Raw genomic sequence first — 26006 nt, 5'->3', positions numbered from 1 at the left:
TGGGACTTGAGTACAAACTGCAAAGGGATCTTCCCAGACAGTACTATGAAATATTAAAATCGTACATCTCAGACCGATTGTTTAGAGTAAGGTACGATCAAGAATATTCGGAATTGAAGAAAATAGAAGCCGGTGTACCACAAGGAAGTGTCCTAGGTCCTACCCTGTATTTACTATACACAAGGGATATCCCAGTTGGGAATCACACCATAATGGCTACTTTTGCAGATGATACCGCAATTTTGGTACCCGACAAATGTGTCTCTAGGGGAGCAGTAAAGCTGCAATATGCCGTCGACACAGTCAGAGATTGGACCGAAAAATGGCGTATCAAACTCAATGAAACAAAATCTTCACATATAAACTTTACAAATAAAAAGATAAACAATATTCCAATATTCATTAATAATCAAGCCTTGGAACGACTTTGGATGCAAAGCTAAAGTGGAAAGAGCACATCAAAAAGAAAAGAGAAGAACTAAACTTGAAATATAGAAAAATGTACTGGTTACTTGGTAACAACTCTGATTTATCAACCCAAAACAAAATAATGCTGTATAATCAAGTACTAAAGCCTGTTTGGACCTATGGTATCCAATTATGGGGCTGTACAAAGAAAACGAATACCGAAATCATCCAAAAATTCCAAAACAAAGTCCTTCGTGGAATAGTTAATGCACCTTGGTACATAAGAAATAGCGATCTACATCGTGACTTACAAATAGAAACGGTTACAGAAGTTGTTAAAAAATACGCTGTATCGCATAATCAGAGACTGCAAAGTCATACCAATTCTGAAATGGTGTCCGTCTTGAATACAAGAAACCATGTTCGAAGATTAAGAAGAACCAAGCCTCATGAGCTTATGGTCTAAAAAAACATGGGAAAGTATTAAAAGTTTAAACTTCCCCCAAAGTGATTTTACAAAGTTAAGAAAGAAAAATCTGATGTCGATCTCTCAAGATTGGTCCTGATAAAGAGGTGGTTTTAGTGGTTAAGAGTCCCACACTACTTGGTGTCGAATACTGCCAAGTGTCTTTTGAAGATTTCCTCCCGTCAAAAAAAAAAAAAAAAAAAAATAAATGTCGGCTCTTCCCCAAAAAAATTTTTAAAATTTATATAGAGCCAGTTCTTAAAATCTAAAACTAAATTAACATAAAAGTGCTTTGAACTGCAAGAGCAATTTTTTTAAATTTTTTAATTTCTATTTTGATTATTTTGACTTTGACGTAATACTCGATGGTATTTAAAATGTTCGCTGTTGAACAGAAAACAATGTTCCTTCCATAAAATTTCAAAAAAACTACCAATATCAAAATTAGTTAAGAAAATATTATTCAACACATAAAATCGAAAGTTCGATAAAATTCAGCAACAAGTTTTAAAAAAATTGATTTTTCAAAAAAAAAAGAAGTATGGATGCATTTTTGAAAATCCACAAATATTTTTTAAGGCTTACGAGAAATTTATAAATTAAAAAAAAAAACGTTCTTTGGGAGGTACCGTTAATAACGGTAGGTACAAAAAATATTTTTTTTTTTATTCAAAAAACGAAAATAAAAACTTGTAAACGAAAAAAAAGTAGGAAAGTAACGATTAAAAAGATAGTTTTTTGTGATTAATTCTGTTGTTATTTCTCAAAAACATCATTTTTAGACTGGAAACCAGGCTTCAGCTACAAAATAAATTATAGTCTAATAGACCAGTGCCGATGCCTTCAAAAACATTAAAAAGTACAAAAAAATCATAGTAGGATGGTAAAAAATGGTATATCTTGATTTCCGGCAAAACTACAAGTCCTATAGAAATAAAATGCACGACTGGGTCGCACGAACTTGCTCTTAGAGTTCAAGTTGCTTAAATATTTAAGACTTTTTATATAGAAACTTGGGAAATGTAGGTATATAAAAACAAAAAAAAAAAAAAACAAAAAAAATTCATTTTTCAAAAAAATAAAACAATATCTGAAATCAAATCGCCCCACAAAACAAGTATGCAGTTGTATTTGATATATTAAGGTGCATTTTTAGAAAAAAAACTTTCAAAATCGTTAGAGCAGTTTTTTAAAAAACTAATTTTTTATAAATAATTTTTTGAAAAAAAAGTTTAAAAATAAAACTGGTATGCCATTTTGTAGAAATAACTAATCAACATCTAAAAACAAAATTTCAAAAAAATTCAATGTCCCGTTTTCAAAAATTTGATTTTTCAAAAAAAAATTTTGATTTTTTCAAAATTTTATTTTTGGCTTATATTTAAATTGTATAAATGCTTTTGTACAAAAAATTTCGTTGAAATACAATAAGTAGTTTTGCAGAAAATCCGATTTGAAAAAAGCGGTCCTATGGCAGGTACCGTTAATAATGATTTTCAAAAAAAAAAATTTTTTCTTCAAAAGATAGATCTTGTTTAAAAACTATTATTTGAATTTTTTTAACAAAATCGTTGGAGCCGTTTTCGTGAAATTAAACTTTTCCGAAATTTTTGTATGACAGGTACCGTTATTTTTGGTCCAAAAAAATTAATTCCAAAAACCCCTCTGGAGAGTCTCCAAAAACTGCTACATAGCAAGTTTTAAGTCAATCGGTCCATCCGTTTAGGCTCTAGTTCCTTATACAGACAGACAGACAGACTGACAGACTGACAGACTGACAGACTGACAGACTGACAGACTGACAGACTGACAGACTGACAGACTGACAGACTGACAGACTGACAGACTGACAGACTGACAGACTGACAGACTGACAGACTGACAGACTGACAGACTGACAGACTGACAGACTGACAGACTGACAGACTGACAGACTGACAGACTGACAGACTGACAGACTGACAGACTGACAGACTGACAGACTGACAGACTGACAGACTGACAGACTGACAGACTGACAGACTGACAGACTGACAGACTGACAGACTGACAGACTGACAGACTGACAGACTGACAGACTGACAGACTGACAGACTGACAGACTGACAGACTGACAGACTGACAGACTGACAGACTGACAGACTGACAGACTGACAGACTGACAGACAGACGGACAGACGGACTTCCGGGACCCACTTTTTTCGCATTGTCTATCATCGTAATGTCATGGAAAAATGTTATCTCAACTTTTTTTTTTTTGTACGAATGCATAACTTGATATATAGTACCTATATCGCAAGTAAAAAGTTGTATGACAAAGTTGTAGGTAATAAAAAAATCTACAACTTTTGTATCAACAATTTTTTCACATAACCTCAAAATTTATGTGAAAAATTAAAAAAACCGAGTTTTTGGTTTTTATTTTTATCTTTTTCAAAAACAAAAATTTTTCTACGAAATTTGGTGAAAACTTACCTTATTATGCCCAAAATACAATGTAATTTATTTGATTTAAAATATTTATTTGTTCACCTTATTTTGACTTAATACCAAAAAACACCCTAATTTTCAATCGAAAATTCACGTGTCAAAATATCAGCTTTTTTCAAAAAGTCGGTGGGCATTTCGTTTGTTACATTGTATTTGGGATATAATAAGGTAAGTTTTCACCAAATTTCGTAACAAAATTTTTGTTTTTTAAAAAAGATAAAAATAAAAAACCAAAAACTCGGTTTTTTTAATTTTTCACATAAAATTGTTGATACAAAAGCTGTAGATCTTTTTATTACCTTCAACTTTGTCATACAACTTTTTTCTATAGGACTTGCAGTTTTGCCGGAAATCGAGATATACCATTTTTCACCATTAAAAACTCAACCCACCCTCTTCCCGAACTCGGCTCGCCCGTAATTTATTTTAATTTAATTTTCATCATATTCACCTCCTTTTCCAATGGGTTTCATTCTACTATGATTTTTTTTGGTTTCAAAAATTATCGACCCTGGTCTATAAACAAATTTTTCCTTTACTTATTTTTCATCACAGTCCCAGTAATACTAAATTTTTTAATTTAAATGTTTTAATTTCTTAAAACAACTCAAAAGCTGTTAAAACCTTTATGTACTAAGCAAATGCACATTTATTAGCTCTAATTTATTAAATTGAATTTTTCACTTTTTAATTCGCAAATTACAAAACAAACTTAAACGTTTTAATTAAATTTACTTTGCTTAATTAAAAATCCTGCACAAAATATATTTCACAAAAATAATAAAAACAAAACATCATCTAGCAATAATTCCCTCAGCTCCTGTAATGTTTATGTTTGCATTGTGTAAAATTGCAGTTGCATGACATTATGTCTACTCTCTTGGCATGTAGCCTGCATATATTTGCCTACCAAGATATCATTAACGCTTATCATATAGCTGCGTGCTCTGATTACCCCCTTTTGGTGTGCGCCACAAGAGATTTTTGCATCCTCTCCGATGCGATGGAAGAAAAACAAAAAATAATAATTGTCTACATGCCGAGCTAAGTTAAAAATTCCATGCAATCATAATGCTGGTATAAGAAAGTATAACAATCCCTAAAGGATTAAATTGCACCATACGATACGGATGTAATCTATAACTCTAGAAATATGGTCGTTTGTTAAGTTTACTTCACATCTTTGCTATACACTTGTTTTTCTCTGCCGGCCGGGATACATGTCTAGTACTTAAACTTTAACGCGTTGCAAAATATCCAACATCTCTAGAGGCAGGATCAACCAGGCCTGGTGGCACCACAGAGTGTTTAAGCCCTTCGTTTTTTTGTTTTTATTTTGTTGGCGTCTGGTATGGCAAGGATATTTCTTTGGGGCTAGGCTGAAACCAACCCTACAAGACCAGGCAAACAGCAACAATGCACAATTTCCGTTTTCCGTTATACATTCTCAAGAGCTGCCGGATGAGCAAGAAGGCAGAATTTGCTTACAGCATGCTTCGGTTACACACCCAAGTGGCTTTACAAATTCAGACATTTTGAGAATTCCAGAAAATAAAAAAAAAAATCCTTACCATGAAATTCTTCATGGTGTGTTTATATGAGTAGGTACCCAGTGTATGCAAAAATGGTTTCCCTTTCCTGTAAAAAAAAGCATTAGACATATAATACCTATTGCAGCATTTCGCATGGTCTAACATAATAAGTGAGCTGGTGGCAGTCATATATTTATGCTTTCTTAAAAATATTGACAATATTTATTTAAAGGATTCAGCTTTAAATATAAAAATAGTTGAATCAACCTGGTTTTTGTTGATACTAAGTTTTTTTTTCCCTCAGTGTAGAAGTATTTTTTTTTTACCCTTAATTTAATTTTCTATTTATTTCTTGAGGAACTACTTTAACAAAAATTTCAGTTAAGTCAACAGCTCCGTAATTATAAAAGAGTGATGTGGCGCTAAAACTGCTTGTTGATATACAGTTACGTCAGCCATTCGGATTTTATGGTTTGTGGTTTTTGCTAGCTTCTATTGAGCTAAATTTCAGGAGCTTTAAGGACTTTATTTGGTTTGATATATTTTTTTAAAATAAATGAAAAAAAAAATAATAGAAATGCTTAAAGCTCGTTTGTTTTAAAAACAAAATAATAAAATAAATGAAAAAGTAATTTTTTTTCATTAGGTTCATATAGAAAATTGGTGATAAATTTATAAAACCATATTTATTGACTTCTTCTTTTTTTAAAAACTGATGACAACAATTTCCAAGCTAATTTGCAAAAGTTAACTTAAATATCTCATTAAAAAAACTCAATGGTCTTGTCCTGAAGAACCATTAATATTGTTTCGCAAATAAATTTTACTCAATTTCTCTCTTCGAACAACCAAACTTTTGTATCCTTCGTTTTTTAAGAGAAATAATAATAAGAGATAACAATCTATGAAAGTCAATGTTGACATATCAATTCCCTAGGTTTTAGACACAGTGTCGCTAAAATAATAATTTGCTTACAAATTCATTGTTTGTCAAAGTTAAAAGATAAATAACAACGAGGATCTATAACAGGACAGACCGTGAATAACAAATTTTATTTGGGGTAATTTAGATATTATGTAATGTAAAATTGACACTAGCAAATGTAATCAATATAGTTAATAAATCACCAGAAATTTAATCTTCTACGTGAGATAGTGTCTTGGTTAAATCTTAAGTATATCAATATCAACATTGTGTGTACAACAACAACATTTATGTAGCATTTGGATTAAATATATGGCTGAATTTGTTTTGTGACAATTATGGGCATTCGAAAAAAAGTCGAAAAAATAGTCACTCTTGCACGGTTTTTCATGTGCCGTAAACTACAAATCTGAAGTTTTCTAAATTTTTGCTACAAAACCTTGAATAACCCTGCTAACAAATGCATTCAAAAATTTTAACTCAGCTGCATCAGTTTTAAAGAAAATATCACTTTTTTGCCCAACTTAGTACTCAAAAATTTTCCAAGACCCCAATTCAATGAACCGTAGTGTAAAAGAAATGCACTACGCTATTTTCGTAATTTTTATATATTTTCCATAAGCTTAGTGAATATTCGAAAATTAATTGTATCTAGGCTTCGTTTTAGCATAGGTTTATCCCTTTCGAACCCAAGCTATGAAAATCAATATTAAAAAATGTTTTTTTTTTTATTATCGGGTCAAAAACATCACAACTAAGAATTATGAATAGTAAAAAGTTATTTTCCAAAATAATAAATAGCAAAACTAGTGTGTTATTCTCATGTTACATGTAACTTTTTTTGGTGGTCATAAGCTGTGCATAGCTTATGACCACCAAAAAAAGTCGGAGAACTGAGAAAATAACTTTTTATGAAACTATATAATGTATGCTACTTCTTCTAAGCAAAAAAACAAAACACTTTCTGCATTAACATTTTTTATATCTTTTTTTCAAAATTATGACCATATACATATATATAAAAAAAAAATGTTTTGCAAAAAAAAAATGGGAATTTCAGTCTCTTTTTCGGTAAAAAAAAATTAAAGGTATGATATTTGACTAACTTTTTGTAATAATCCAGTAACTAGGCATTATTATCTTTCAATTAAGCCATCGAAACCTTAAAAATTGTTTAATTTAATATTTTTTACGAATTTAAAAAAAAAAGTTACATGAGAGTAACGCTGGGTCCGAAAGGGTTATAAATAGGGTTGCCAACTTTTTTAAGAAGGAATAGAGTATATTTGATTTCAGAGACGAAAAAAAGAGTACATTTGAAAAAAGAAAAGTACCTACCATTTATTTCAAGTCTTGGAAATGAATTTTTTTGGTGCTTCTTGCAGTATACAGGGTGTCCCAAAAGTAATGGATCAAACGAAATATGCTGATAGGCCTACTTAAGGGCTCTCAGAATTTGGTAACTTGTTCATCCCAAATCCTTACGGTTTTCGATTTAATGCAATTCTTGTGAAATTTTGAAAAATCCGTACTTTGTAACAGTATTTTGTTCCTGCGCCCAATATTGCTTGTATTTTTTCTCTGAAAAACCCTGTTTTGTTGATTTCAAATTGTAATATTTCGCGATCTAACTGCAACTTTGGAAACTTTTATCCTTTTTTGAAAACAACAATAACAGGGAAACTTTTTAAAATAATAAACCATTCGCACAGCGTACAAATTTTTTTTGCGGTGTTGCTCTCAAATAAAAGTTAGAAATAGATTTTTTATAAAATTTTAAACTGTTAGTTAATTTGCAGCAAAATGGTGTAAGTAATAAAAAATGTTTTGATTAAATAATTGTTCCTAATTATTTGGCAATGTTTTTGTAAAAAAATTAAAAAAAAACAAAAATCAATGATGGGCGCAGGAACAAAATACTGTTACAAAGTAGGGATTTTTCAAAATTTCACAAGAATTGCATTAAATCGAAAACCGTGAGGATTTGGGATGAACAAGTTACCAAATTCTGAGAGCCCTTAAGTAGGCCTATCAGCATATTTCGTTTGATCCATTACTTTTGGGACACCCTGTATAACAATAATTTTGTTATTTTTAAAATAACGTTCGAATTCAAAATTCATATAAATTAAGAGCTCATTTTTGATCAATTTGATGAAGCCCTATTCCTCTCATCTCACCACTTCATATTCATGACCCAAAATATTCTCTCAGTGAATGCTGAAGTTGCAAGAACAGTGTATAGCTCACAAATTTCGCAGTTACCAATATAATTCATCGAAATAAAAAGAAATAGGTAAGAAGATTCACTCAAACATAAATAACTTCAATTTTTACAAGAAAAAAATTTAATGTTTTGAGGTCTTAAACAAAACAAAGTAAAATAGAGAATAAAATTTTAATTTAAAAAAAATTAAACATCATTCCAAAATAGAATTAAAAAAAAAAATTAAAATTTAAGTCTGACTAAGAAACAAACAAAACAAGTAGGTTATACTAAAACAACGACCAAAATTATAATGTTTTGTACTCTCTAAATTACAATTGTTCAAATTTAGAAATTATACCTAAGGTCGAATATTTTAAACCTCTTGTTGTCTTTTTCATTCAATTATCTTTAGAAATATGAAAGTTATCCACCAATTTGTAAACGTTAAGATGTTTATGAAGTGGTGCACTTAGCCTTAAGTTCACCCCCTATGAGTTGACCTTGTCGTGGTGGGGGTGCTTATCGTGGGATCCTCCAGCAATCCAGTTGCAGGATCTCACCACAAACATAACTCAAAAATAACCTCAATGTTAGAAAACTTGAAAAACAAAAACATGGAAAAAGCTAACGAAGATATAAAAAATCGAACGGGGATATACGTTCAAGTGTCGGCAGGTGTCGCGACTGCCGGCGAGGGCTTGGCCTCGAAAGAGGCTAAGTCGCCAGTGACAAAAGTTAGCTCGGCGGAAATAAAGAAAAACGCTGACAAAAAGAAAAGTAAAGGTGAGTCGACCTCAGCCTCCAGAAAGACTGCAAAGTGCAAAACTGGAAGCCGGCGAACAACCACCAATACAAACCCTGCTACCTTGGTAGCTCCCACTAGTGGAAGTACGGCTGTCTCTTACAGTACTACTGACACCCCAAGCACTAATGTAGATAATTCTACGGGCCCTGAAGGGGATGCTATGACTGAAAAACGGACCGTCTCTTACGAATCCACCCTCAGTCAAAGCAAACCCCTTCAGAACACGTTGGTTACTCCACTCCCTGACGGAAGTAAGGCTGTCTCTTACAGTCATGCTTCCGCCGAGGAACACAGTAACAGAATTGCTACTCCAAACTCAGGAATAGTTAACTCTGTGGGTCCGGAAGGGGATGTCTTGACCAGTAAAACGTCTGTCTCTTACAGTCTCACCTCTAGTCAAGACAGACCTCTTCCTGACCCTAAAAGTGCTCAAATCCCCAGCGGCAGTGTAGCTGTCTCTCATAGTTCCACCTCCGCTGGAGAGGAAAGCAAAAGAGCGTCCCGTAATGACATAAGGAACGCAAAGGGGATCTATAGAGCACTAAGGTTGATACCAATAGCCGAACGGTCCCCAGAGCAATCCAGCAAGTTAGAATGGGCAAAAGCTATTCTCAGCAAAAGATTGACCAGCAGCGACTTAACGTCAAAGCGACAAAGGTCTGTTGAGGATTCCGTCTCGGAATCTAAAAGACAAAAAGTGCATAATTCCAGCACTCACACTAGGAAAGACCTGTCCTTTAGTGACGTTCTTAAGGACAAGTCTATCCTCGCAGTTATCGATAGAAGTAATGTCGATGGCATGATCTCTTTTGACCGTTGGACGATGGTCTCAAACAAACTGCAGATCTCCTACTGGACTCTCATGATGGAGAACCCGGGTGAGCCTGCAGTTGTTGAGGACGCGGGATGGCACCAAGGCCGCGTCAAGCTCGTCGCATTCGGTGACAAGAGATCATGCGATCTATATAAGCTTGCTATCAGCAGACTAGAGGGGCTATGGCCTGATGCCAAGCTAGAGGTTGTGGCAAAGGAAGACATTCCTTGCAGACCTAGAGCTCGCATCAGTATCCCAGCTGAGCTAGCCTGCAAAGATACTGTGCTCAAAATGATCCAGTTTGGAAATCCATCCCTACCCACTCACGACTGGAAAGTCGCAAAGCTGGAAGAGCCAACGGGCCCTTATAGATCGGCAATAATTGTCATCAATAAGGAGTCGTTGACTCCCCTAGCTGCGAACCAAAGTCAGATAAGGTTTGGATGGACTTCTACAACCTTAAAGATCTATAAAAAAGATGAGGAGAGTGCAAAAGCTGCACCTCCATCACTTCCGGCACCTGAGGTTCCCTCCTTAGAAGAAGACATTGCCTTAAATATCAATCCTCCATCTCCATCAATGGAGGTTGATACGCCGGTAATCTCCCCAACTGAGGAGGTCCCCTCGGGCTCTAAAACGCCAGCCATAATGGCTCCAATACCAGATAACTCCGATGTTGAGATGGAAACAGAGGAATATCTCAACAAGATTCTACTCAGTGAAGATGAACTCCTACGTTCATCTTCTGAGTCAGAATCCGAAGACCTCGACCTTACGGTGGTGGGGGCTGATCTGACTAACAGTAGCATTCATGCTCCAGTTAGTTCAGATTAACCTTCACCACTCCAAGCAGGCTTCGGCCTCCCTTCTTCTCCGAATCCACAAGAATGGGGAAGACGTGGTGCTGGTCCAGGAACCATGGATCTGCAAGTCCATGGTTCAGGGACTCAGGACTCCTGGGTACAACTTGCTATATGCATCGGACAAAGGTGACCCCAGATCATGCATATTAGCAAGAAGTAATACTAATGTATATTTACTCCCTAATTACAGCGATCGAGATGTAACCGCGGTCAGACTGCAAACTGACCAAGGAACACTCTGGATTGCGTCGGCATATCTCGGCCATGACCAACTCGGCCCTCTCCCTGGCGAAAAACTACGGAGACTTGTAGCCGATGCTGAAAGGCAAAAGATCTGCCTCATAATTGGTTGCGATGCAAACGCCCATCACACGGTCTGGGGAAGTACCGACATAAATGATAGAGGTGAGTCACTTTTTGATTTTATTTTGAGTACTAACCTGATAGTAAGTAATACTGGCAATGAACCAACATTCGTTACCAGAAACCGACAAGAAGTACTAGACATTACTCTTGTCTCCGATTCGATTCATCAAAGGATCTTAAATTGGAAAGTATCTGAAGAACACTCGTTCTCTGATCATAGATACATCCAATTTAGTCTTAACGATGTGACTACTAAACAGTTAGCATTCCGAAACTATCGCAAAACTAACTGGCAAAAATACAGGGAAACTCTGACAAGCTTACTTAAACCTGAACTTCTAAGTTATCCCTCAAATACAATCGATCTCGACAACAAAGTCAATGATCTCACTTCTGCCCTTAACCTATCAATGAATAACTCCTGCCCACTCATACAAGTAAGAGGAAAGCAGAAGCCACACTGGTGGACCTCAGGGCTAGAACCGCACAGAAAAGCTTGTAGAAAACTCTTCAATCTCGCCAAATCCACTAGAGATGTTTCAGACTGGGACCTATACAAAGAATCCCTGAAAGTCTACAAAAAACAGCTAAGAAAATGTATAACATCTTCTTGGAGAAATTTCTGTGAAAAAATAGAAGACTCTTCAGAAGCCTCTAGATTAAGAAAAATTCTCGCAACAAACCCTTTAATGCCCAGTGCCTTGAAAACAAATAACGGGGCCTGGACCAACTCCTGTGAAGAATCACTCAATTTGCTACTAGATACTCATTTTCCAAGTAGCTCAAACATTATAAACAGAGTCGACCCATCAGGGCCAGACACAAATTCAAAAAACAATCTTGGTCTGATTACAAGAGAGAAGCTAAAGTGGGCCATCAACGCCTTCAAACCATACAAATCCGCTGGACCGGATGGTATAATACCAGCCGAACTTCAAATGGCATCAGATATTCTAATTCCCATCTTAGAGATAATTCTGAATGGATGTGTAAAATTGAAACACATCCCTGCCCTATGGAGAGAAGTTAAAGTTGTATTTATACCCAAAGCAGGCAAATTCTCTCATGTCAATCCGAAAGACCTCCGACCTATCAGCCTATCATCATTCCTTCTTAAAACCTTAGAACGAATGATTGATATCCACTTGCGTAATGTCATAGATCCCAATCTTATATCTACAGCACAACACGCTTATTGTAAAGGGAAATCGGTTGAAACAGCACTACATACTGTAGTGCGCACTATTGAATATTCCCTCCATCATAAAGAGTTCACCTTAGTTGCATTTCTTGATATTGAAGGCGCGTTCAACAACGTCAGCAACATAGCAATCACAAATGCACTGAAGAACCTTAAAGTAGATAGCTCATTGAGCGAGCTAATAGACCTTATGCTGAAAAGCAGAATTATTAACTCAACTCTAGGAGATTTCTCAGCAAGAAGATCTGTTAGTAGAGGTACACCACAAGGAGGGGTACTCTCCCCACTCCTGTGGAACTTAGTGGTTAATGAACTACTAGTCGGTCTAGAAGTAGATGGATTCAAAGTGATTGCATACGCTGACGACGTCGCCATTGCCATATCAGGAAAACATCTCCATACTATAATAGAACTAATGCAAACTGCTCTAAATAAGCTACTAAAATGGGCAACAAACTGTGGATTGGGGGTAAATCCTCAAAAAACAGAACTTGTCCTCTTTACAAAGAAATATAAAATTCCACAACTAGACCCCCCCTCTATTAATGGTGTTCCACTTAATTTTGCCAGCGAAGCCAAATACCTGGGTCTTATTTTGGATAGCAAATTAAACTGGAAAACCAACATACAAGAAAGAATAAGAAAAGCCACAGTGGCACTCTTTTCTTGCAAAAAAGCTATAGGGAATAAATGGGGACTATCTCCTAAAATAACTCATTGGCTATACACTGCAGTCATCAGACCTATTCTCACTTACGGGGTAGCAGTTTGGTGGACTGCTCTGGAAAAAGTAACATATCGAGACAAGTTAAGCAAAGTCCAACGTTCAGCCTGCATGTGCATCAGCGGAGCTCTCCGTTCGACACCTTCCGCCGCTCTTGATATATTACTCAATCTTCCACCCATAGATATATTCAGCAAGCAGGTGGCCGCGAGCACTGCTATTCGACTCCAAGCCATCTCTCAATGGACCAATAACTCTATTGGCCACACAAATATTCTGAATTCATTCGGATCAATCCACAGTCACTCCGACTACACCACCCCACAATTGGTTTTCGGCAATAATTATGAAGTCACCATCCCAAATAGATCAGAATGGGACAATGCCGAGTTTCTAAGAGATGATTCAATTCATTTCTATACAGATGGTTCTAAAACCAATGACGGAGTGGGTGGCGGGGTTTACTCCGATAGACTTAATGTTAGTCTCTCCTTCCGTCTCCCTAATCACTGCAGCGTTTTCCAAGCGGAAATAATGGCGATTAAAGAAGTACTGACTTGGCTCAAAGAAAACGTGATATCTACATCGGATATCCGCATCTTCTCTGATAGCCAGGCCGCCCTTAAATCGTTAGCTTCGGTTTCCACAAACTCCGTTACTGCCCGCGACTGTCGATCATCTCTCATGGAGATGTCAGAACAGTTTAACATTCACCTTTTCTGGGTGCCGGGTCACAGAGATATTCTGGGAAACTGTGAAGTAGACGAACTCGCCAGAAATGGAACTCTAATACCAATTTTACCCAATAAGGCAAATATTGGTATACCAATCGCAACGTGCAAACTCATGCTGAAGCAAGAAGCTATAGAGGCAACAAACATACGATGGTCAAACATTATAACTTGCCAAACGACCAAGCAGATCTGGCCTAGGCTAGATCCAAAACGTTCAAAAAATTTGTTGTCTCTAAGCAGATTGCATATCAGCTCTGTAATAGGTGTCTTAACAGGACACTGTCTCATAGGTAGACACGCCATAAGACTTGGCGTAATCTCTAACGACTTCTGTAGAAGTTGCCTTGATGAGGAAGAAGAAGAAACAATCCAACATCTTCTCTGCTCATGTCCTGCCCTTTCCAGTAGACGTAAAAAATACCTGGAAAAATATTTCTTAGAAGATACCAGTGAGCTAATCAATACTGACATCTTCAACCTTCACCGCTTTATTAAAAGCTCCAACTGGTTTAATTAGTGAGGAATTTCCTCACAAAATCATGGTATCACAACGGACCAATAAATGGTCTAAGTGTGTCAGTTGTTTTCCTGACAGCCATTTCTACCTAACCTAACCTAGCCTTAAGTAAAAAAAGAGTATTTTGACGTACTCTATCAGAGTTATAGATTATAGAGTACACATAGGTACGTGAAATAGAGTACAATACTCTTTTTTAGAGTACGGTTGGCAACCCTAGTTATAAATGAAAGAAGTGGAAAATCTATCCTTTCGGTCCAAATTAGGTTCGTAATAAACTTATTTTAAACTCCAAAAATTATTTTTTTTAAATTTTTTTAAATTTATATTTATATTTGAAGTGCTTTTGTGCAGAAAAAAAATTGTATTTTTACCGAGAGTTTTCTTTTAATTTAATTAAGTTATCAATAAATCCTACTCTCCATATTGTAGATAATGTATACCTATTTGAATATTGATTAAAAGTTTGAAAGAATTAATAAATAAATAAGATTTTTCTTTTGTATATATATATAATAATATATATATATATATATTATAATTTTACATTCAATTAACTTAATCGAACCAATAATAATAAAATTGATATTAACGAGAAAGCAAGCAACCAAGTATTTATGACTAACCAAATTTATTATTTAACACCCTCATATTGACTCTATTTGTCGTGTTGAATTAATGGTTTCTTTTTTTATAAATATAAAACAAGCGCCTGTTGACGATGACTATAATTTATTTAGAAGACCCATCATAGAACGCCATAAAATCCAATAAACCTAATGGTTTTTCCATTTCGGAAATCAGGAAAATACGCCACAAAAACCAACCCTAATCCACACAAAGTAGATTATGCAACTTTGGATTATTTGGAATATTGATAACCAAAACCAAAATTACATTATTCAAATGTCAATATTGTTCAAAAAGAAGATCTCTCCACGAGACTGCTATTTCTATTATGCATTCAAATGAATTAGTAAAAACAAACTGAAAACCCTTATCTTAAAATCTCTATTTCTCTGAAGTTAAACATAAATATTTGCAAATAAACTAATAAATGGTGGTAGATATGGTTGCCTGAAGGGCATTAAAGGGTGGACAAGCTCCAACAGAGGTGTTGTGTTGAAAATTTATTATTATTTCAACAAGGAAAGCTCATTAAGTAAAGTGTTGATTAACTGAATTTCTAACTAATATTAAAACATTGAAGACTTGATTAAATTCGGAAAGTGGATTTCTACCTTTAGTTAGTGTGTAATAAATTTGCTTATATGCATTTTATATATACAAGGATACTCCGAAATTTCTATCTGAATTGAATATAAGGTTTGGATAAAGTACGAAGCCCGAAAGCGAGTGATAAATTTGTTTGAATTTATCAATAAATTTTGGTTTCCGGGAGGTAAATAAATTCTTCCAACTAAATAGTCCTAATAGGCTATTGATTATGTCGAAAAAATCAGGGTAATAAGGAACTAAGACGTTCACGGGTTTTTATTGCAGGAATCGTTAAATGGGTTATAGAAGAAGATAAAACCGCGGAGTGCTATTAAATGAGAGGGTGGAAACTGAAGATAGGGGTGCAAAAGTCCCCTTTTTGGTTTTTTCAATATACCTCGTAAACCAAGCAAAATTTTGATATATTGCACATATAACTTTTTGTAGAGAATTAAATTTCCTATTGGAATAATGTTTTTTAAAAATTGAAAAAAAACAATTTCCATACCAAAATAGTCGAAACAATCATAAAAAAAATATCAAAAAAAATCGATTTTTGAGTTTTTTTGCTTTTTTACTTGTACATTTTTTTTGGGTTGAGATAGACATAAACGCTGCTCCAAAGAAAAAAGAAGCTTAAATTTCCTTCAAAATGCTGTACTCACTAAATTTTTTCATTGAAAATTAACCGAAGTATGGCCATTTTAATCTAGCTTTTTTTCGCATTTTTAGTTTTACTCAAGTAAAACAGAAACATTTGAGGGGAAAGTACGATAACTTAAGCACCAAGAACTGATAATGAGATTTTGTAGAGGGTTTAAAAACAATCATTGTTTACTATGGGAGGGGGGGTCTATGTCCCCCCGTTTTGGCGGGAGGGGCAATTTTCTAAAAAAAATACTTAAAATAAAAAAAAATTATTAAAAAACAACGGCAACACTTACAGTTTTAATTGATACTTTTTTCAAAAGCTAGAATTATAAACTTAATATTAATTTTAAAATGAAGGTATTTTAATCAATTGTTTTTGAAATGCCTGATTTCAAAGTCAAAACCTGTAAAAAAAAGTTTAAAAAGCACATTGAATACAATTTTCACAAAGACTGTGGACTTCAATACGAAATTGATCGACAGAGTAAACTGCCTTAATTGATTTCTTATCAAATCATGAAAATCATAATGTTCCTATGCCTTCTACTTTTTGAGAAAATTGAAAAATAGACAAAATACTTTCTTTATCGGAATCACTCGCTTATTTCAAAAACAATTGATTAAAATAACTTCATTTTAAAATTAATATTAAGTTTAAAATTCTAGCTTTTAAAAAAATTATCAATCAAAACTGTAAGTGTTGCCGTTGTTTTTTAATAATTTTTTTTTATTTTAAGTATTTTTTTTAGAAAATTGCCCCTCCCGCCAAAACGGGGGGACATAGACCCCCCCTCCCATAGTAAACAATGATTGTTTTTAAACCCTCTACAAAATCTCATTATCAGTTCTTGGTGCTTAAGTTATCGTACTTTCCCCTCAAATGTTTCTGTTTTACTTGAGTAAAACTAAAAATGCGAAAAAAAGCTAGATTAAAATGGCCATATTTCGGTTAATTTTCAATGAAAAAATTTAGTGAGTACAGCATTTTGAAGGAAATTTAAGCTTCTTTTTTCTTTGGAGCAGCGTTTATGTCTTTCTCAACCCAAAAAAAATGTACAAGTAAAAAAGCAAAAAAACTCAAAAAATCGATTTTTTTGATATTATTTTTATGATTGTTTCGACTATTTTGGTATGGAAATTTTTTTTTTCAATTTTTAAAAAACATTATTCCAATAGGAAATTTAATTCTCTACAAAAAGTTATATGTGCAATATATCAAAATTTTGCTTGGTTTACGAGATATATTAAAAAAACCAAAAAGGGGGCTTTTGCACCCCTATCTTCAGTTTCCACCCTCTCATTTAATAGCACTCCGCGGTTTTATCTTCTTTTATAACCCATTGAACGATTCCTGCAATAAAAACCCGTGAACGTCTTAGTTCCTTTCTAAACTACATAATCAATAGCCTATAACCAAAGTAGATGAAATGAAATTTTTTTTCCCTTGAGAATTCAAGAAATATTTCGTGAATCTATCTTGTTTTTTTATATTTGAATCACAAAATATGTAATACCAATTTAACCTTTTCACCTTTGGGATTTTTTCAAAAGCAGGGAACGAAAATATTCACATATCTGTGTTTTCTGCTAAGAAAATATGTGGGTAGGAATCCATTTTATATATCTCTCTAATATCGTAACAGATGACATCTGTCAGGAAGTTTAACATAGGATTGAACTTTATATTTCCCTAAAGGTTTTATATTTTTGTGGTGGTTGAAAACAATTTGTATCATTATCCCAGAATATTTTAATAATATTTTTTCTATTCTTAAGGGAATTGGATAGAAGTTCAAGGTTTTCTAAAACGTTATAATTTTATTGAATTAAGGAAGAAAGTTTGCAGATAGTCTATTAAAAACTTTCCGACTTTCACATGAAATAGTCACATTAAATAATATACCTACAGCCTAAAATAGAATCTGGAAAACATAATGCCAGATAAGAGTGCAACAATTTCCACTTATTAAAGTTGGCTAAATTTTTCAAACTTCTAACATAAAAAATTAATACAAAACAAAAATTAAAAAAAAAAATACACTATAGCACGTTCTTGCTCTTAAGTTAACCCCTTGTAGCCCCATGTGACATTTCTGTAACAAACCGAAAAAGATCGCCCAAAAGCTGTAAAAAACATATTTTTATTCTTTTAAAGCTTTTTACATAATCTTTAAGAATTGCTTTATCGAAATAATGCGCCATATTTCTAATAAATAGCACCAATAGTTTTTAATTGGCAGTTAATGTTGAAAGTTCGGCTTTTTTGGAAAACAAGCAAATTTATGTAAGAACTACGAAATTCAGAAAAAATATTTTTCGTGCATAAACTAACGGGGTTTTATTTTTGGATTTTAGGAATGCACCTAAAAAAATGTTAGATAGCTTTTTGTTTGAATTTTTGCATTTATATACAAAAATAAATTTTTTAAACTTTTTTTTTTTACTGCGTAAATTTCGAAATAACTAAGCAAATAATGAATTTATTGAATTTTTAAAAAATACGTGTTTTATTATAGCTAAAGCCCTTTCGATTTACATTATTAATTTTAAAATTTACGATGTTGGGTTACAAGGGGTTAAAAGTTGCTTGGAACAATAAAAGTTTTTAAAAAATTCGTTAAATATTTTTTTAAGTAGATAATTTTAAAATAAAAGAAGCTTAAAAAATAATAGAGTTCAATAAGTTACAAAAACATTCCCTTAGATGATTTTGATCTCAAAAAGAAGTAGGCCATTTAATTTCTTGTATTTTAAGAAGTTTTGTTTTTGAAATTCGTTAAAGATGTTTTAATAAAAAGTATTTTTTTATACATATGTATTTACTATCACATTTTCAAAAAAAAATTTTAAAAAAATAAAATTTGTAGGTATGCCATTAAGAACAAAATATTAATAGACACATAGAAATTCTTTCATTGATTTTCAAAAAAAAAAAAACTGTTTTTAGTAATCCAAAACTATTCAAAAAACAAAAATCTACCAATTAAAATACATAAGAGAGAGAGAGAGAGAGAGAGAGAGAGAGAGAGAGAGAGAGAGAGAGAGAGAGAGAGAGAGAGAGAGAGAGAGAGAGAGAGAGAGAGAGAGAGAGAGAGAGAGATAAGCAGTAAAAAAACTTAAATCAAAATTAATAACCAGCAAAAATGTATCCCTTTTCCTTGGTTGCAACTGTTTCCAATAATTATCATCATCAACAAACATATATAAAATTTTACCACTAGTAATAATATTAACTGAAAAGTTCTCAGTTTTCTGGTGTACAGAATATGTATTATAAACGCAACAGACTGTCATAATTGAAGCACATCTTTCTATGGCAAGGGTCCTTTTATTCCAATTTTACAATTCAACACTGAACACTGAGAAGTGGTTTCATTCTCTACCAAAACATATTCATTCCGACTTTAATAAAAGGGAGCCATTACTACCGCAGTTCATAAAATTTCAAATTCAAATTACGGTGTAAATGCACGTATCCTTGGTCGCACAAATGAAAACTATCCATTTCCGGTTGGTTTCTCAGAGGTAAGAAGAACAAGTAAAGGCTAAATAAATGGGAGTTTAATTCCATGGACAATTTTGCGAACTCGGGCACATAAAGAAATTTTAAAGCAGTTGAAATGAAAAATCGTTGAAGGATATAATTTACATAGATTCAAAATTTACTGCAGTGAAGAGTATTTTATGCATAAGTTCTCCGAAAAAATAGTTCACAATTCATTTTTTAAACATACGCGTACGTTAAAGTTTGATCTATAATTTTCCTACCAAATAGTGTAAGTTCAAAATAAAATATACCAATATTTAGATATTATAAGAGTATTCTCAAAACATTTGGGCTCAACATCATGAAGAAAACTATTAAACCAATCTGCCTAACCAAACAAAAACTTTTTTAAACCATGAAGCGATATGAAGGATTTTCTTGTTTCTCTTTTGCATTCTTGTAGGTATATTTCCTTCCGAAGTGTATATCTAAATTTCGCTATCGTCATCATACAAAATTGTATAATATACAAAGACGAAAGATATTTTGATAAATAAAGCAGCTGTAGGTATATTGAATTCCCAACACATAAAACTAACAAAACTTAAGGACGAAAAGATCCTAGGGAGGACTTAAAATGTAACTAATCATTATGCATATATGCAGTTACGATTTAGCTTACCTCAAGTAGATTTGCGTTTTGCCAATGAACCTTACAAACCATGAGAACCACACATGAAATTGTATTGTTAGACTTGAAATAAGTAGGGATCAGGGGAAAAAGTGAAGGTTTCGATATGTAAGCTGTGTGCTTGTTAAAAGCATCATATTTGGCATCAACTTTCAAAATGTATGCTATGCTGTTAGTTAGTGGGGGCAAATACCATCATTTTGAACTTTATGGTTTAATATCCGGCTGAGGATTTCTCGCGCGCTAACTTAGATAAATTGATTTTAAAAAGTGAGTTTTAAATTGCATATTTCGTAAATGCAAATTGAACAGAATTTCACCTAAGAAATTTCACAGACTATTGAAGGTGAAAATAATTAAGTTTTCTTTTGTAGTTAAAAGTAAAAAGTTACTTGTTCAAATTAGGTACTTTACTGTAGAATAGTTGAAAAGTTTTATGACTTTCTTAGATCAAAAATTTTAAGTTAAAAGAACATGCAAATGAAAATTGCATATTGACGGTGTGGTGCAAAATATAGGTAAGCAAAAATATTAAATAAAATGTTCTTATTAAAATGTTCTTTGTTTAATTTTATTACAAAATTATATAAAAGTTTGAAAACTATGCGATATAATTTAACAGCGGTCTTTTAACAACGTTTTTAAACCGCTATGAACTCAAATCAATTTTGAGTTGTTAAGATTTTTATTGAGCTAATAATGCTGTTAAGCTGTCACTTGCTAAACCTATATGAATACATCAAATATTTCTTTTGATTTATATCTCGATGGAATTTTCAACCTAAGAAATAAATAAAAGTTGCAAATAAATTAGTTCCATTACCTCAACAAGAAAAGGTTTTATTACGAAAATTAGTCTTAAAAAGCGTTTAAAGTGATTTATGTGGTCATGTTCATTTTGATACTAATAAATTAGGTATTAGCTAACCAAAATTACTTAAAAATTAAATATTACATATAAGCCACATTAGATTGATTACCTACATTAATGAATGAAACCATAAAAACAATAACAATAAATTAGACTTGAATGCATGTAAATTACGTAAAATAAACAATTATTTCAATTTGGTAAGCAATTTGTCACTAATATTGAATGATTTTTCTTATGATGTCCTTTAAAGTTCAGATGTGTGTATGCTTGTCTATAGTTAATAGATACTAAAAATTCCTCATAAACTACCACACTTCATTTATGTATCCTATGCCAAACCACCTGAAACGATTAAATGTGGTAATTTGTCAAAAGGTATAGACACCACAACCATTAAGGGTCCTGATGCAATTTATATGCACTTAGAATGTCAACTTAAAATGTGTTAAGTATAACGTTGGATTAAGAGCAATTCAAAATATAACTTAGAATGCATTATACTCCTGATTAAAATAAAATGCACGACTGGGGTCGCATGTACTTGCTCTTATGGTAAAAGTAACTCTTAGCTTTTTACCGAAAAAAAATTAGAAAAAATCTGAATTTTGTTATTTTTAAGGAATTTCATAAGTAGTGCAAAAAAATTAAAATCTGTTTTTATAATTAATTTAAAGGAACTTTTACACAAAACCAAGTAGGTATGCAGTTTGATTTTTTTGCATAAAAAGGATTTTTTAGAAAAAAAATTTCGAAAATCGTTAGAGCCGTTTTAAAATTTTATAACATTTTTCAAAAAAAAAAATTGGTATGCCATTTTTTCGAAAATATTATTCAACACAAAACAACGAAAATTCGATGAAATTCATCAACCTGTTTTCTAAAAATTGATTTTTCAAAAAAAAATTTTGAAATATTTATTAAAAATCCAAACACGTGTTTTTTTTTAAATGTTTAAAGTTTTTAAATAACATTTGTTTCAACGTTTTTGTATGAAAAATTTGGTTGAAATCTGTGTTGTCGTTTACGAGATATTCATAAATGAAAGAAAAAACGTTCTATGACAGGTACTGTTAATAACGGTACAAAAAATATTTTTTTATTTAAAAAGTTGGCTCTTATGGGCAATACTACACACAAAAATTTTAATCAAAATCGTTAGAGCCGTTTTTGAACTTTTCTATTTCCGTTATATGTTATAAGATTGTGTAACTTGTAGAGCACGTACCGTTATGTGTGATATATCAAATAAAATGTTATGTTATCAGCATGCGTATTAAAGTTAAATCAAATTTGTATGTGTACTATATCAAAAGATATAACGTGTGTTTTAAAAGAACATTTTTTTACCGTTATCTCCGAATTTTGAATATGAAATTAATTGAAATTTTGTACAATTATAATTTATTTAATTACCTATCTACAGTACAAATTTTATTCATCTATCTATTTAAACAAAAAAGTTATAACAAGTTGAAGTCGTGTCGCGTTTTCGTTTCATCTTGTTTCAAATTACTACGATACTAAAGAAGTTTTCACTTCAAAAATTCTCATTCTGCTTTTTATTAAACAAATTTAGGGAAAATTTAACACACTTAATTTTTTAAAATAAAGTTACTTTTATTAATTATCCCCTAAAACCAAAATTTCAAATGAATGCAATGTAATGTTTTCAAAAATTTGATTTAAAAAAATAATTAAATTTAGTTTTAAAATACATTTTTGTAAGATTTCTGAAATCGAAATTTTTAATTTATATTATATACTAATATTTTTATGTTTTCAAGATTTGAGTTTTTGTTTTATCGAGATTTTATGCTTTTGGGATTCTTGGTTTTCGGGGGTTTCTGATTTTGTTTTTGGTATTCTAATCCAGAACCAGATGAAAATGTGAGGATTTCTATTTTATTGTTTCATGAAATCTAAATAATTAAAATGAAAATTTTTTCATCCCCCCCCCCCCCCCAAAAAGCAATTTGGATCTGATAATCGTAATGTGGAAGCCCTTTGCTTGGTACAAAATTGAAAACCAATTAAATATTTACAATCCTTTAAGACCGAATGATATTACAAAAAAATACCTACCTAATTCTACCAAAAAACTTTACTCGACTGCTTGCTATAATTAACCATGTACAAAATAAAAAAAGGAATAGAATCAACTTATTTTCCGCACCAAATAATTTCCGTTTTAACTACAAATTCACTTCTCCTCATTTTTTTCAAATAATGAAAAGAAAGACAAAAGAAATATGTACATTTCCTTTACAATCAACACTGTGTTTAAAGTTAAATACCCTTTCATTTATTTTATCCTTTTACTGAAACACGCAGTTAAAAAAGAACAAAAGCAAAATTGTGTTCCTTTTAAATTATCGTAAAAGAGCGGAAACAAAATTAATTAATCTCCAATCCTCTTATAGAACCAATACAAGACAACACAGGATCCTTTTAAGCTTGATTTGTAAGAAATTGACAGCGAAATGAGGATAAACGAAAACAAAAGAGGATACAATTTGTGTTTTTTTTTCTTTTTAAATTCAATTTATTTCATTAGTTTGCTTTTTTTTTTATTATTTTCAACCATTTATCTTCTTTTTCCTGTCAAGAAACTACAAAAAAGAGAAATAGTAAAAAAAACACTCTATTTGTAGATATACATTTCTTTGGACAAGAATACAATAATTATTTTATACTTTCTGTTTTCATAGTTTTTTTTGGATTTAATGTGTTTTTATTTGTGTTTAAATAATCCTTTGAATCCATATATTTTAGTTTTTTATTTTATATAGAATCCTGATTTATTTCCAACTTTTAACTTTTATCTGAAATATGTATAACATTGAGCTTATTTCTCAATCGATTAGAAAATGTGAATTTTTTTTCGAAGCATCTTTATGATTTTAAACTTTTTGGTCTTTTTTGGATAGAAGAAAAATCTAAATTTTAATGCTAAATATTTTCTTATCATTCGTCATTAACTTCTCCTATTTTTTGTATTTACAAAATTGATTTGTCAGATTTAACTGGGGCAAAAAAATGCTTTCAACATTATCCTGTCCTGTTTATCAAACTGTCACGTTCAAGTGTCTCTTGTGTTTTAAAGACAGGTAAGAAAGAGAACTTTTATAATCTGCATTTTATTATGAGAAAAGCTTGCGAAAAAAAATTTCACTCCGAACCTTTGACTGATTGTTATTTAAATGCAAAAATAGCAGCTCAAGAGCATCTTTTGTGGTGCACACACCACACAAGCAAATGGAAATCCATCAGGTTTTTTTTTCATCAGTTATTATTGTTGTTATCCTTTCAAACTCTTTCTCATCTAAGTGAACTACTTTCTTCTGCTTTTGATGTAAAGTGCATTTTTTTTTCTTTTTGGTGATAGTAAATTGTATAAAAACGCACAGTCCCTTTTTTTCTTTTATGTTAAGTAGAAATGTGAGTCTTATAGAGATGAAAGTGGTAATGTAGGTACGTAAAAGAGAGAACTTAAGGGATAATGAAAATTTTTTTGTATCAAAATATAGTCCTTGAAAAAAAAAAATTTATGCATTTCAATTTGGGATTTAAATATGTTTTTTTTTTTGTAACCACCACAGGCATATTGATGTTTTAAGTTTCAAAATCCAATTAGTATAAAAAAAGTGGTTGTCTGTAAGGCCGGTGATTTTTGAAAACAGGTTGTGTGCTTTTGTTTAAAATGAGTCAATTAAAGAGTTTATTTATTTCAAACAATCATAAAGAAAAGCTTAACAAAATTACCTTTTTTTCTTTTCTTATTATATTAATTTTTTTCATTTGAAAAGCTTAAACAAAAAAAATTACACCATTAAAATGGCAAATATTATTTATTCCAAGAATAAAACCATTTTAAAATGTTTACAATGGACAAAAGGTAATAAAATAATTTATTAAAAACAATCATTTTTTATGAAAAAAGTGAAAAAATCACTTCCATCACCTATAATAAATTTTATACCATCTGAAAGCCTATTATTCAAAATATTTATATCGCCCATGTCTGTGCGACGTCTACAAAAAGAGCTAGAATTTTTTTAACCCAATCAGTTTTCATCAAAAAAAAGCAAAAATATCAATCTTTTTATCTTCTCACGCCATTAAATTAATTTTTGTCCTCAACCTATATTTAATTTTATATTATCAGTCAAAAATCATTTTAAAATACCAATTTTTTGCGGATGCCTATAAGAAAAATTTAAAAAAATGAAAACTCACCCAAAAAGAAGTAGGTGCTTTTCAAAAATTCATATTTCTAAACGCAGAGACTTAAAAAAAAATCTGTATCAAACCCCTAAAATTTTTTGTATTATCTTTAGAATGAAGTTTTTAAAATTGTCAAACAAAAATTCCCCTACCTATAGTCACTACTTTGTCAAAGCTCTACCTGATGTTTTAGTTTCAAAAAAACCATTTATAATTAGGTTTTGAATTTTTTTTAGAATTTTTTCAATACTATTGTCAACTCAACAATAAATTTATCTATCGATTAAAAAAAAATTCATGTTTCTACAATGTCGCGTTTAGAAAGTAGAAACTTTTTTGCAATTTTGTTTTACCCCTATTTACCCTATTAAATGAAAATTTTGTATCACTAATAGTTTATTTATAATTTTGAATTGAAATTTTTGACGCACTGCTCAAAATTTCAACTGCAACGGGAGAAAATTGCGTCACTTTTTCGTGGATGCTACCCTGGTTCATCCTTTTATAACGATACCACGTCAAAAAAACTTAAAAAAAAACAGAACATCGACTCACAACAATGAACCTTTTTTCGATTTTTGGAACAAATTTGGTAAAAGTTTAGGTGTTTTGGAACTTTTATCTTTTAAAGCAATATAAATCTTTGCATTTAGTTTGAGTATTCTTTGATTTGATTATAAACCATAAAAATATAACTTTATTTCATTTTGTATATGAATTAAAAATCATCTCTTTAAAAATGCATGTAATAATTTTCAATGTTAAACTTTTATGTAGTTCTCTTTGAAATTACAAACAATTAATTGT

The sequence above is a fragment of the Episyrphus balteatus genome, chromosome 4 (genome assembly GCF_945859705.1).
Source record: "Episyrphus balteatus chromosome 4, idEpiBalt1.1, whole genome shotgun sequence".
Taxonomy (NCBI): domain Eukaryota; kingdom Metazoa; phylum Arthropoda; class Insecta; order Diptera; family Syrphidae; genus Episyrphus; species Episyrphus balteatus.
The sequence above is the reverse complement of the archived record's forward strand: the minus strand, read 5'-3'. Positions refer to the sequence as shown.